This window comes from Bombus terrestris, chromosome 16 (genome assembly GCF_910591885.1).
Source record: "Bombus terrestris chromosome 16, iyBomTerr1.2, whole genome shotgun sequence".
NCBI lineage: Eukaryota > Metazoa > Arthropoda > Insecta > Hymenoptera > Apidae > Bombus > Bombus terrestris.
The window spans coordinates 8159634-8174808 of NC_063284.1; positions in this window are offsets into that span (position 1 = coordinate 8159634).

The following is a 15175-nucleotide window of genomic DNA, read 5'->3' on the forward strand; positions in this document are numbered from 1 at the left end:
CTACACAGCCAAGTTAACAAAGAATATTTACAAGCAACCACTGTTACAGTTCAAACTAGCAGCAACTACTTCCAGTTGTCAGCAGTATACGTGCCTCCGCGACACAAAATAACAACACAAATGTGGGAAGAATACTTCCAGGACCTAGGGGACAAGTACATCGCAGCGGGAGACTACAACTCAAAGCACAGCTTTGGGGGTCAAGAAACATTACACCTCGAGGTAGAACACTGGAAAAATACATTAGAAATAATAACCTCAATATATTATCCACAGGAACACCGACACATTGGCCGACTGACCTGAACAAAAAACCAGATCTTCTGGACTTTGCAGTTACAAGGGGACTAAACACAAATAAACTAAAAATAACACCCAACCTCGAGCTCAGCTCCGATCATACACCCATAATAATTGAATACAGAAACAAACCAATTCACTATAGCAAACCAGAAACACTATGCAATAAAACCACCAAATGGCAAACTTTCAAAGAAATAATAGAAAGCAAAATAAACTGCAACATCCCGCTAAAAACTCCTGAACACATAGAACAGGCAGTAGCAACATTGACAGCAACTATTCAGGAAGCAGCAAGGACAACCACTACTCCCGAACCAACCAGCAGACAAACAATAACAATCCCGCAAGAAATACTCGACAAAATCAAAGAAAAAAGAAAAGCAAAAGCAAAATGGCAAAAATACAGAACCCGAGAAAACAAAAAACACTTAAACAAACTTGCAAAGGAAATAAAAAACAAAATAAAGGAGCACAACGATAACGAATTCGCAAAGTTCATAGGGACATTCTCCACACACGAGAACACCAACTATTCACTATGGAAAGCCACGAAAAAAATAAGGAAGCCAATAATACCCGTCCCGGCAATCAGAAAAGCAGATAACACATGGGCAAGAAGCAACGAAGAACAAGCTGAAGAATTCTCCAACCACCTCTACAACACATTCACACCACACATTATCAACAACAGCAACCTCAAAAGTCATACGGAGGAGGATCCACAAACCACTGCTACCACAGCCGACAAGGAATACACCATACCTAAAACATCGGCACAAGAAATTAGAAACATAATTGATAAAACAAAAAACAACAAAGCGCCAGGAATCGACCTAATTAATGGTAAAATCTTAAAAAACCTTCCGCCAAAAGCAATAAGACTAATGACAATAATATTCAATGCAATTCTAAGAATTCAATACTTCCCCAAACCATGGAAATTAGCACAGATCAAAATGTTACATAAACCAGGCAAAGACCCGCACCAAACTGCATCTTACAGACCAATATCACTGCTTCCAGTATTTTCCAAAATACTGGAAAAGATAATATACGACCGCATAAAACCAATAATAGAGACAAAAAAACTAATACCGGATCACCAATTTGGTTTCAGAAACAAACACTCCACGATAGAGCAAATGCACAGGCTTATAAACGAAATAATAGTAGCACTAGAAAACAAGGAATACTGCACAGCTCTCTTTATAGACATAGAGAGAGCATTCGATAAAATTAACCATGAAAGTCTACTACAAACAATTAGGAAACAATTCCCGAAGCAAATACACCACTTAATAAAATCCTACCTAAGCTGCAGAACCTTCGTAATAAAAATCAAGGACACACATTCTCAAGTTAAAGACATCAAGGCCGGGGTACCACAAGGAAGCGTCCTAGGCCCAATACTATACACATTATACACGGCGAACATACCAACAACTACCAACAGCACAGTATTGACATTCGCGGACGACACAGCTATACTAGTCAGGCATACTAACCCAGAAACGGCAGTCAAAATACTACAAGAACATATCGTAAAAATAGAAAATTGGCTACAAGAAAAACAAATAAAAGCAAACCCCAATAAATGCAACCATATTACATTCACGCTACGGAAACAGATACCACCAAACATCCTATTGAACGGCACGCATATAACGCAAACAAAGCATGTCAAATACCTAGGACAGTTCGTTCGTGAGTGCCGAGACGTGCAGACGTGTGTCCAGTGCCCGGCAAAGTCCACAAAGCAGCAGTGACCATCCAGTTGCTGCTGAGTGCCGAGACGTGCAGACGTGTGCCCAGTGCCCTGTGAAGTTCACAAAACTCCACGTGACGCCCATCTGTCGAAAGCGAATCCAACTAACCTAGCCAGGGGTTAACAGCCTCTCGACTAGTTCTTTCACACTGAATTAACTAGCTCGATGATGGCTCTATCATTTCCAACAGGCTCCCCGGAGCTAAATTATCACACCGCCATTTTTCCTCCCCCGTGGCAAGAGGGCAACACATCCATCCTGGTAAACGACCAGCACACGAAAAAACGGAAGCTCGAACCGACCAAGACAAACGTAAACAAGAATCAAACCAAACCATCAGCCAGCCAAGTGACCACCTACAATAGATTCTCAATACTGGAGTCCACGGAAGACTCCATGATTACAACCGAAAAGGTAAACAATCTTCATACTCAAAGAATTCCCCCTCCCCCACCGATATTCATAAACGACGTAATCGACATTCAGTCAATGATTAAGACTATCGAAAAAGAAATCAGCAAAGAGGACTACAAGTTAAAGATTAACAACAACCACGTGAAAATACTGCCGTCCCACCCAGACGCCTATAGAAAGTTAACCAAGCTATTAAAAACATTAAACGCTAAATTCCACACATACCAGCTCAAACAAGAAAGACCATTTCGAGTGGTGCTACGCAACATCCATCACTCAGTCGATCTAGACGAACTAAAGTGCGAACTGTCAAACCACGGCCACGAAGTAACTAATATCAGCAACATTAAGCACAGAATCACAAAAAACCCACTATCCTTATTCTTTATAGACTTAAAACAAAAAACAAACAACAAAGAAATCTACAATATCAATCGGCTGATGAACTCCATAGTTAAGTTCGAGCCACCTCTTGTAAAGAAAGAAATAATACAATGCAAAAGGTGCCAAAGGTACGGCCACACGCAGAAATACTGCAATCACAACTTCCGGTGCGTAAAATGTGCAGGTAATCACCCCACTGACCAATGCACTAAACCCCCGGAAACCCCCGCCAAGTGTATCCACTGTCAAGGAGAGCATCCTGCGAACTACAAAGGATGCTCAGCCTACAAATCGCTACATAATATAAGGTATCCAAAACTGAGACCCAAGGACACAAACATACAAGAACCTAAACCCCAAAAACTCACCTCACCAACAGTATCCTATGCGCAGGCAACGCAAGGAAACGTATACAACTCGAAAACACACAGTGTACACACAGAAAATAGAATTCCCACCCCACAAAGCACAGACAACTTTACCAGACTCGAAAAACTTATCGAGAAGCAAACTGAGCAAATTAACAACTTGCTGTCACTACTCACACTCTTCATGGACAAATTCATAAGCACAGAAGCAAAATAAAACCAATGCGAATAGCTCTGTGGAACGCCAACGCACAATCTGAGCTAGAACTATTCTTAAAACAAGAGCAAATCGATGTGATGCTCATATCCGAAACCCATTTCACCGACAAAAACTACCTCAAAATACACGGCTACAACTTCTACCACACCCAACACCCCAGCGGAAAGGCTCACGGCGGCACCGGAATCATAATCAAGTCAAACATCAAGCACTACGAACTTCCACCATTCCAGAAAGACTACCTCCAAGCAACAACCGTAGCAATAGAAGACTGTCATGGTACAATCACCACCTCAGCTGTATACTGCCCTCCCAGACACTCCATCGCCAAAGAAGACTTCGACCACTTCCTAGACACCCTGGGCAACAGATGCATAGCCGGAGGAGACTACAACGCTAAACACACCCAATGGGGTAGCAGACTGGTTACAGTAAGAGGCAAAAACCTCCTCAACAGCATAATATCCAACAACCTCAACTACCTTACCACATACGAACCCACACACTGGCCCACCGACACAAACAAAATACCCGATCTCCTTGATTTCTTCATAACTAAAAATATCTCGCCAAGACACGTCCAAATCAATTCCTCGGCTGATCTCTCCTCTGATCATTCCCCCGTGATAGTAACAGTCAGTTCAACTATCATCGAGAATACACCTAATGGCTCCATTCATAACCAACACACCAACTGGCAGCTCTTTAGAGAAGTCTTTACCCACACAACTTCAGCCTCAACCTCACTAAAAACCAATGACGAAATCGAAGCAGCCACGGAATACCTAAATGCGAGCATAATAAACGCTATCCGCGTCTCCACACCGGCAAAAACGTCCATCAGCAACCACGAATACCCCCAGTACATATTAAAAAAAATAGCAGAAAAACGTAGACTAAGAAGGATATGGCAGACCCATAGAACACCGGAGGACAAACGTAAACTAAACAACGCAACTAGAAAACTATCCAAAACCATAAAGAACTACAATAATGACCGTTTTCACAAATATCTCGCCAGCCTGTCCCCCACAGCCGACTCAAACTACTCACTATGGAAAGCCTCCAGGAAACTCACGCGCCCCCCACAAATAATACCTCCAATCCGCCGCCCGCAGGGTGGATGGGCGCGTAGCCCTATAGAAAAAGCCAACCTATTTGCCAAACACTTGACTGAAGTATTCCAACCCCATTCCTCCATAGCTGCAGCGGACGTCACCGAATACCTGCACACTCCCTTCCAAATGTCCCCTTCTATCCAACCCTTCACTTCTGCAGAGATCATAGAAGCTATCAGTCGCCTAAACCCCAAGAAAGCAGCAGGTCACGACCTAATAGGAAATAAAGCAATCAAGGAACTCCCCATAAAAGGGATTGCACTCATCGCATCAATCTTTAACGCCATCCTCCGCCTTGAACACTTTCCTAAGGCGTGGAAAATCTCACTAATCACCCTCATCCCCAAACCCGGTAAACCAATATATGAAGCCAGCTCCTATCGCCCAATCAGTCTCTTACCTACCCTGTCTAAACTATTCGAGAGGCTGCTCACGAATCGTCTCCTTCCACTCCTAGAAGAATTGAAAACTCTCCCAGATCACCAATTCGGCTTCCGAAAACAACACTCAACAGTAGAGCAAATCCACCGCATAACCCACATGATCAGCCAAACCCTTGAAAAGAAAAATACTGCTCAGCGGTATTCCTAGACATCCAACAGGCATTCGATAAAGTATGGCATGAAGGGCTACTCTACAAGCTTAAAAAAACCCTACCCCACCCATACTACTCCATCTTAAAATCCTACCTAACCAACAGACAATTCATAGTTAAATGTCTAGGCGCCACTTCCGCAACATTCCCAATAGAATCCGGCATACCGCAAGGTAGTGTCCTCGGACCCCTACTATTCTCCATCTACACTGCCGACTTACCCGTACCAAACGAGGTAACAATAGCAACATTTGCCGACGACACAGCACTATTAGCTACCCACGCAGACCCGGCAATTGCCTCATCCACTCTCCAGCGAAGTCTCGACTCCATGGAAAAGTGGTTCCAAAAATGGGGTTTTAAAATAAACGAAAAAAAATCCTCCCATGTAACCTTCACGCTCCGAAAACAAACCTGCCCCCAGGTCACCATTAACAACACAATAATCCCAAGCAAGGACTCCGTAAGATACCTGGGCATGACCCTGGACAGGAGGCTAACCTGGAAAAAACATATCTCGGAAAAAACAAAGCAACTAAAGGAAAAACTAAGAAAATTCTATTGGCTCACGGGCCGACGCTCCAAACTAAACATACAGAACAAAATAACCCTCTACAAGGCCGTAATAAAACCTGTCTGGACCTACGGAATCCAACTATGGGGAACAGCAAGTAACTCCAACATTGAAATACTCCAACGCTTCCAATCGAAAACGCGACCTCAAGATACCTACAGTCAAAGATGAAATACACAAGTCCAGAAGCAGATATAACACAAGAGTCAACAACCACCACAACCCACTAGTCACCCAACTACTGGACACGACGGACCAGATCCGCAGACTAAAAAGAAAATACACTCTAGACTAAATCCTTAGTTTCTACTAGAACCAACAATATAAAACTATTATAATCCATGTCATTGTATCACGCCAAACTAAGTTACTGAAAATTCTCAACGAGAATTGATTGTAAATATTCTAATAAATAAAAAAAAAAAGAAGCAAAAGTTTACAGAAAATCGAAAATTTAATTTCACCTGTGATCTGAATTTAGCCATACATCTCCTAAAAGGATTAAAAGATTTTTTAACAAATTTTCAAAATATCAGTTGTTTTAGAACAAGGATAATGCAAGTACATAAACATTTTGTTAATAGCAACGTGGGTATATTGTAAAGTACATTTTAGAATCTTTTAATTGTGGCGTACAATAAGTTTATATTTTTATTCATTCGAAAGTTCGTTTGTACTTTTTATTCTATTTATTTCAATATATAAAATAAAATAATGAATGAAAAATAATAGAAAATAATGAAAAGAAATGATCGGAAAAATGTAATACTTTTTTGATCTTACAAAAGCAAACTTTAACATTCTACTTTTAGTTTCTAATCTAAAAAATTCTCTACCGTATTTAATTTCTAAAGCATTAAATACTCATATCGCTATCGTTTATCATCGAAACATCTATGTATTTGCATTATTCTTATTCTAAAGTAGCCGTTATCTCAAAAGGAGGGCAAAACGGTAAATCATAAAATCATATCGTCACATCTTAATTACCGAGAAAATAGAAGAAAATGAAATGAAAGTTTCAAAATGTAACCAAAAATAATAGTCATAAAAAATGCCTTTCTGGACACGTCACGTCAGTTGATATCCGCGGTTTGGATAGAGAAAAAAGAAAAAAACCGTAAAATTAAAGAATCGTTCAAAATTGGCAGTTTATCTGTTCGTTCAAGTTTGTATAACGAGATTGCGATATTAATTATATTACGTTACGTAGATATTAGTCTATGTTCATTATTTACTTTCGGTGAAACTGTGGAAAGACTGACTAAACTTGGATTTCGATGATTTTTGCGTATGTCGTGCAAAACGATATTTTGAACAATTTTTTCCTATACATACAAGGACTGGACTTGCTTAATTTCCGAGATATTCGCGAAAAACTGCCGGTATTGTTGTGTGAATTCGGCCTATATTTATGCGTCTGAGTTTTTAAATACATGAGAAAAATGAGATTGAAAGTAAATTACCAAAATTGACGGAATATTTTTCAGTAAATATTTTTGAATTTTAAAGCAGAAACAGGAAGATATTCAAACCGCATATCGCTGCTTGGCATTGATAGTGGTGCAATTTGCAAAAAGATAAATTTTAGAGGAGAGGCTTTTTAAAATTTACGAAGAGATTTTCAATGAGTTATTTCAATAACATTATAAGACTGACTAAACACAAGATATACCATTATTCGAGAAGGCAGTATGACCTTCCACTTATAGTGTCGCAAATAACTGAAGATATGAAAATATTGTTGCAAAACTAAGGGCAGGGCGATACATAATAATTTTGTCCTGTGGCGCAAAACTGGCGGAATTTTAAATTTACCGTTTTATATGATAGAAAGAAAAGCATGATGTATAATAGATTCGATATTCAATAAAAGCAAATTCGAAATTTTTTTTAGTTGTGCCACTATCAATGCCAAACAACGATATAAGAAATCTAAAAATCTTAGTAATGTTAATACTTTCGATGAAAGTAAAACTGCGTGTGTTTAACGGTTCCGTTTTACCAACTGGCGGAAAAGACATCGCGAGTTATGCTTCTATATTGCAAATGAAATACGATAGATGATGCTTGCCTTAGCAGAAATGTTTGTTGTATCGCTTATTGTAATTAGGTTTTCTTCTAGACCTTTAGTTTTTTCAATAAACTGAGAAATGTAAGAAAAAATGTTGCGTTTGACATGCCTTTTCACTCTAATCATTATTTAGACATGTTTAAATGTTCATAATGCAATAACAATACATATAATTTTATTCGGGCGAGTCCACAGAATTTTTTCATCTCAATCGTAACTTAATAGCTGCTACTATAAGAACATAAAATATTCCCAAAGTTAAAAATTTGCAATTTTCTTTAAAATTGATTTTTTTTCAAATTGTGAGTTATAGAAAAAAACGGTTTGCAAATTCGAGTGTAACTTGCAAAAATCTACAACAATCGCCTATTGAAGATTGCAAAATTAGATACGTGTCGAACAGTGTTATCAACCGAGCACGAAGAAACTCAATTTTCTTGAAGCTTTATACAGAAAGATTTTATTCCACATTTTTCTTTTATTTTTGCACGTAGAATAACTTCCGTCTGCTTAGTCGGTAACTAACCAAATTTACATATTTCAAACAGATTTCCAAGATCAATTTTCTCGAAGACAAAGTCTGTTATTCTTTATATCTTTCTTGTTTTTCTTCGTACAAAATTGTTTTTCGTTTGTTGATGTTATTTGACCGCACTTTATGTTTCACATATTCTAACATACTGTATTCATATGATATTCATATAACATAGTATAATAATCGTTATTTTCGATATTAAAATCACTATTAAATATTCGTTTAATTAATCTTAAAATTGTGATACAATTATAAAAACCTAACAAAAGGATCATGTGTAGAATTTACAAGCATGCCACGAAATATTTATATATATACGTAATGTTGTAATATTTTTGGAAATTAGGCGATTGATTCGTGAAAACTCAAGAATCGATTTTCTGTCTTCTTCCGTATCTCCTCAAAACTCTCCGCTTCTAATCCCTCTTCTCTTTCTCCTTCTAGCTCTTAACTTGCTTTTTTCTTTATTTAATCTTCTCTTCTCCAAGTCCTGTTTTATTTTTTATCCTAACTCCCCGTCCTTCTCTATTTATATCGTTCGACCGATTCCCAGTAAACACAGGAAAAGTCAAACCGTCAGTTGGTGTTCTAAATTCTATAGAATTTACATATATATAATGTTTATTGCCCAAGAAAAATATAAATCGCATATGTTTATTCACAATAAACAATGAATTTCTGTTTGAAAGTGGTTTTGGCAAAAGTACTGTTACCATACCATATTTTGTGTTGGGTTTACATTTTTAACATTATAGTTTGTAATTTAATTTAGGCCGCTCAAAAGCGGTACTTTTATACGATATTGTCTTTTCTTTTTTTCTGTCATGGAAACTTGATCGCACAACAGGACAGATCGGCAGCCTACTTTCAGTTCCTATGGGGCTGAATGATCGGCTGGAGAAGGAGGGCGGGGGGAAGGGAGCATGCCCCGAAATGATTTTTACGCAGTGATCGGGTACAGGTACCGCCTATAGGCTCAATGCGTAGCTAGGCACTGAGCAATCCTAATCCTTCGTCGTCACTACATAAGCGGTCACGGTAGAGTTCCATAACGTTTACTCGTCATTCGTACCCGGGACGCAGTAGAGTGCGCATTGTATAAGAATTTACTGATAGTTTTAATTTTTCTATCTAGAAAATTATCTTATTAAGTTTCTATAAAAAGAGATTGATTAAACGTGGATAAATATTTTATACATAAACGTTTATAAAATGAAAAGATATTTGTACGCGTATTAGCATTGTGTAAATAATCGAAACCTAAAAATTTGTTCAATGATAGATGCGGTAATGCAGTAACCGGACAGGAAATTATTCTACATATAAAGGTAAGTCATGAAAACAAATATATTTAATCTTCTTATTTTAGGTCGCTTTTTATTTTTATTACATTTTTGGTTTCTATATACATAATATTCCGAGTTATGGAAAATAAGCGGTCGCTAGTTGTTTGTGCTAGTCGTCCGATTTTTGACAATTCGAAGTTAGACTGTTCGCTCATGCTAATACAGTGCCAAACAGGAGCATTGGCACAACCCGGATCTTCGTACAAAATTTTTTGTAAATCTGTAAAGGAAGTGATCCTCTATTAATCTTTTTGTAAAATATAACTGTCAACTTTAAAGTTTAAGTATACCATGAATCATGAAGTTCAAAAATGATTATAATAAAGAAAAAAATAAAATACACATAACGCTCCTGCACAAGTTTTTCCTGTACGCTCCTGCAGAGTTTTGAAAAATATTGATTGATGAACCGTTGATCTTGTAAAGTGGAAAATCATTCAGCAGAATTTTCTTGTAACAATTTTTTTTTTAAATTTTCGGCTCGTTCACCATTATCACAATTAGATAAATTTTGCGCATTAGATAAATATTCAAATTCACTAGCAGAAAAAAGGCAATTTCCTGAAAATACACGTATTTTCACCTTCTTTGCTTAATGTTTCAGTTAAGCAGCATACAATTATTTTTTACATAACAAACGATAATGCTTGGACTTGTCACGACTTCGAAATGATCCTCATTGTTTATGCTTATACTCGGAATAATTGTACTTAGTAATTTCGTGATCAATACCGTAATCAATTACATATGTATGAAAGTAGAGGCTTAATTAATTTATCAAATTTTAACGATAAATTATTTTTGGAGCTACGTAACTCCTTTTCAAGGAAGTTGGGCTTACACTAATTGGCTTCTGAATCCACCATAGATATATATAATATAAATAACTAAAATTTATTACTAAATAAATGATATACAATTTTCGGGTGACATTTTCTTCTCACGTTTTAATTATATTTTCAATTATTTTGATTTTTCTAAGTGCACTCTTTCGCATCCTTGTATATGCAATCCTTCCCTTATTCCCGTTTCTCTTAATATTAGTTGTTTTTCGAAGCTTTTATATCATTCATTTTATTAGCTATCATTTTGCACCAAATTCAAGAATTTTCGTTGCCAGAAATTTAAGGTAAATGCATTTTATAATATTCAAGGAAACTTATTCTTCAAAAAGACAAAACTTCGTAAATTCTTTACTATGGTGCTATAGTAAATCCGTTATATTATTATCATTATTATTATTAACAAATTCCATTTTTACGTTATCTTTCCTAGTCATTATTTACTGTTACGATCCGGCCTTGACCTTCGGTATTCGTAACCGTTATTTATAATTCTCGATTTAGGTTCTTCGCTTTCTCAAACTGATCCCTATGTATGCAAATTTGTTGTGCAATATAGTTTCCAGGCTTAGTGCGTTTTCTATTATTCTCTTAATACCACCGCTGTGGTACCCACGGACATAAAAGAACGGAATGCCACAAGAGAATAAAATCGGAGAAGGAGCAGAATAAATGAAACCTAGGGGGAAACCGACCCGCCACATCATCGAAGGTATCTTGCTTCAAATGCCATGAGAAGGGACATGCTACGCCTAATTGTCCGTTATTGCGGAAAAGAAACTATAATTTTAATCACGTACGTCGAGTCGACTCCTGCGTAGTGGAAGCTCTAACTGGTAGATTAAACCATCTGGGTGAGTCGTTTCCAATTTACTTGGATACTGGAGCCGAGTGTTCATTAATTAAAGAATCCGTAGCCTCGAAATTTTCTGGCAAAAAAGTGACTGATATAGCAGTAATGCGAGAAATAGGAAATACTTGTATTAAATGTACATCTCAGATTTTGTCCATTATATGTATTAATGATTTTACATTGGAGATAATTTTTCATGTCCTTGCTGATAGTTATTTAAAAAAAAGGTATATCATGATAGGTCGTGAAATTTTAAGCCAAGGTTTTGACATAAATATTACACAAGATAGCCCCGTTATTTGTAAAACAAAAATAATTAATGCCTGTAGTAAAACCGCGGAAGACGAGATTGATATTAATGAAGTTGACACTGATATAATTGGTAACGATAAAAGTTGATTAATTTCTGTTCTCGACAAATTAAAAAATTCCTTCATTACTAACGTAATTGAACTGAAACATATTGATCCTAACGTCACCGTGCAAAGAAGTCCTTATAGTCTTAGCAAGGAAGAGCGAAGACTAGTACATGGGAGAATCAGCGAATTAATTACAGCAAAAATCATAAGGCTTAATAATTCACCGTTCGCGAGCTCTATGTTACTCGTGAAGAAAGAGAACGGCTCAGATAGATTATGTATAGATTTTTGAGAGATAAATAAAAATACGATCGCGGATCGGTATCCTCTACCTCTTATTGCGGGTCAAATCGCGAGATTGCAAAAGGCGAAATACTTTATTAGCTTGGATATGGCCAACGAGTTTCACCAAATTCCTATTCATCCTAATTCTACGGAGTATACAGCCTTTGTTATCCCCGACGGACAATACGAGTACATAACGATGCCGCTTGGGTTGAAAAATGCACCATCCGTCTTTCAGAGGACCATTCTCATGGCCTTAGGCGACCTCGCCTATTCGTATGTTGTTGTTTACTTGGACGATGTTCTAATTATTGCCGACTCGATAGACCAAGCTCTAGCAAGATTAGACACCGTATTAAATACCTTCGTAAACGCTGGATTTTCTTTTAATTTTTTAAATGCTCTTTTCTAAAGACATCGGTACTTTATTTTTCATATGAAGTGGTTGTCGGTGAAGGTTCCCACAAGAAATACTCTTGATGTTCAACAAAGAAGTTTATTAAACTATTAACAATCAACAGTCAACAATCAACGATTAACGATTAGCTATCAACAACAAATAACGATTAACGATTAACAACAATTAACGATTAACTATCAACAGCAATTAACAATTAACGATTAACTATCAAGAGTCAATAATCACGTATATTTAATTATGTTTGCTTCGCTATGACGTTTAACCTTTCGCACTTCGCAGCTCGGGGAAGAATAAATCTTTGGTTCGAAACCAAACGGATTCCTTTCTTTGTTGCCCCTCGATATCACCACTACGCACGCGTTTATTAGATGTCCGCGACGGTTGCCGCGTATGCACTCTTCCGAATATTCGGCAAAAGAACCGTAGGGATATCGATCGTACATTAGGGATGTCGGTCTTACGCTTTGTGTCGCGGAGCAGATGAAAAGTTGCGTGGTCGACTGCCGCCACAGATATGTAATTCACAAAGGAGAAGTTCGCTCCAACCCAGATAGAATTCAAGCCTTGAGTTCTTTACATGCACCAATGACCGTCACACAGTTTAGAAAGTTCATAGGTTTAGCTTCTTATTTCCGAAAATTCGTTCGTAAATTTTCACAAGTAATGAACCCCCTGATATCGTGAAATAACGAGAGCAAAATATTGCTGTCGCAATCCATCAAATGTATTTGAAGTAAATAAATGAATAGATAGACGATAATGTCTAAGTGTATATGTTCGAACCGGCTTGCTAGCGACTTGAACGTCCCAGCTGGTGAGGATACGTGTCTAGTGACTTTGTTGCGCTGACACGGTATGCATTGCCGCGTCCACATTCGACAATCTTTGTTTACGGACGGCCGGACAAAATGCATCGCCACCAGTTTCTGCATGGCGTGCATCCCCGGATGGGTGCGTCGTAACGGTTCCGGTACGATAGGTCGCAGATCTTCGGTTGAGAGATCGCAACATATTCCGACATCTTACGAATCTCCGACACGTTTGGGCGCCGTTTCGAAGCCCAAACATCATGCAAGTCGCTTCGAATAGACCGAAAGATGTTGTGATCGCGGTCTTCGGTACGTCTTCCGGCGCGGTCGGAATGTGAGGGAAAGCGTGAACGAGGTAGATTTTAGAAAAAATGCGCTTACCATACAGATTCTGCGCGAAATCCTCTATGTGCGGCGGTGTGTACCTATCTGGAATCATGCGGGCGTTCAATGCCCGGTAGTCGCCACACGGTCGAATTCCTCCGTCCTTCTTAGGTACGATATGTGAGGGTGATGCTCACGAGCTTCTCGATGCATCACACCTTGTTCGATCATGACTTCGAATTCCGCCTTCACCTGCTTGAGTCGACCGGGGGCAAAGTAGCGTGGTTTGGCGTGGACAGGAGGTTCGAGCGTCATGTTAGTGTTGCACCCCACACCGTATTGCACTTCTTCGGAACACTAGCGGTCTCGTGAGACGGGGAATTTCGCCAGCAGTCTGTGGTACGGTGAATCTCCGATGATTGTTTTATTTTGAAGTTGTTGTGTCGAGGAGCCGTTTGTTGCGAGGGTCTACGAGCAACCCATAATGGCTCAGAAAATCAACACCGATGATAAGCGTTTGCACATCGGCCACTACAAAACGCCACTTGAAAGCTCGGCGTAACGATAAATTGAGGGAAACTGTAACGGTACCGTACGTCGCGATCCGTGTTCCGTTGGCCGCGAACAGTTCGTAGTCGCTTTTGTTCGCGTGTCCGCGAATTTTACTACGCGGATAAACACAAGTGTCAGCACCGGTGTACACTAAATACGAGATTTTTGTTCGTATGTCTTTAACGAAAATGCGGCGTGTCTTTAAGCCGTCGGTGTTCGCCGCGTTTAGGAACGGCTGGTCGCGTTTCCCTGTTTCCACTTACACGCGGATCGACACTTTCGCGCACATTCGTGGAATACTTCGTGGTAATAGTAAAAGCTGGAATTATACATCCTTTCTCACGATCTGGAACGCGATCTCCATCTGGTGTGGAGGGGCTGGCGAGCTTCCTCAGATGATGGTAAAATTGGGACGGTTTTCTATCGTCCATTTCTTCGCTCTTCATCAACTTTTTTATGCTATCACTATCTGTAAGGAGTCTGTAAGGATATGAACGAGTTCATTCTTTAGTTTCGCATACCGTCCGGTGACTGGCGGGTCCGTCATAACGCTTTCTACCTGCTGGAGGAGCTGGCCATCGAGGCTCTTTGCAAGGGTCACGAACCTCACCTTATCGGACGTAACTTCCGCCGCGTCTAGTTGCGTTTTCAACAAGGCAAACCAAACGGTAATGTTGGAAAGTTGCTGCGGAGGCATTATAACCGTGATACTACCCGTAGCCTTAACATCGTCTTTCGTAGTTGCCATGTTCTGTTTTCGATCACGTCGGGATCATCAATTGTAGTGGAGAATGTAGTGGATCTGTAGAGAAATAATTTAGAATGCGAGAAATTGCTGCTGCAACCCGTTAAATATATTTAGAATAAATAGAATAAATAAGAATAAATATAAATATCGTCGATAGACGATCGTACAAATTTATTTGCAAGGCTAGCGGATGATCGCTGGCAGAAAACTCGGTGATTAATAACTCGTAGGTATTGCTCGATAATTCGCAGATACTCGGTATATATCGTCCGCCTGCGATTTCGT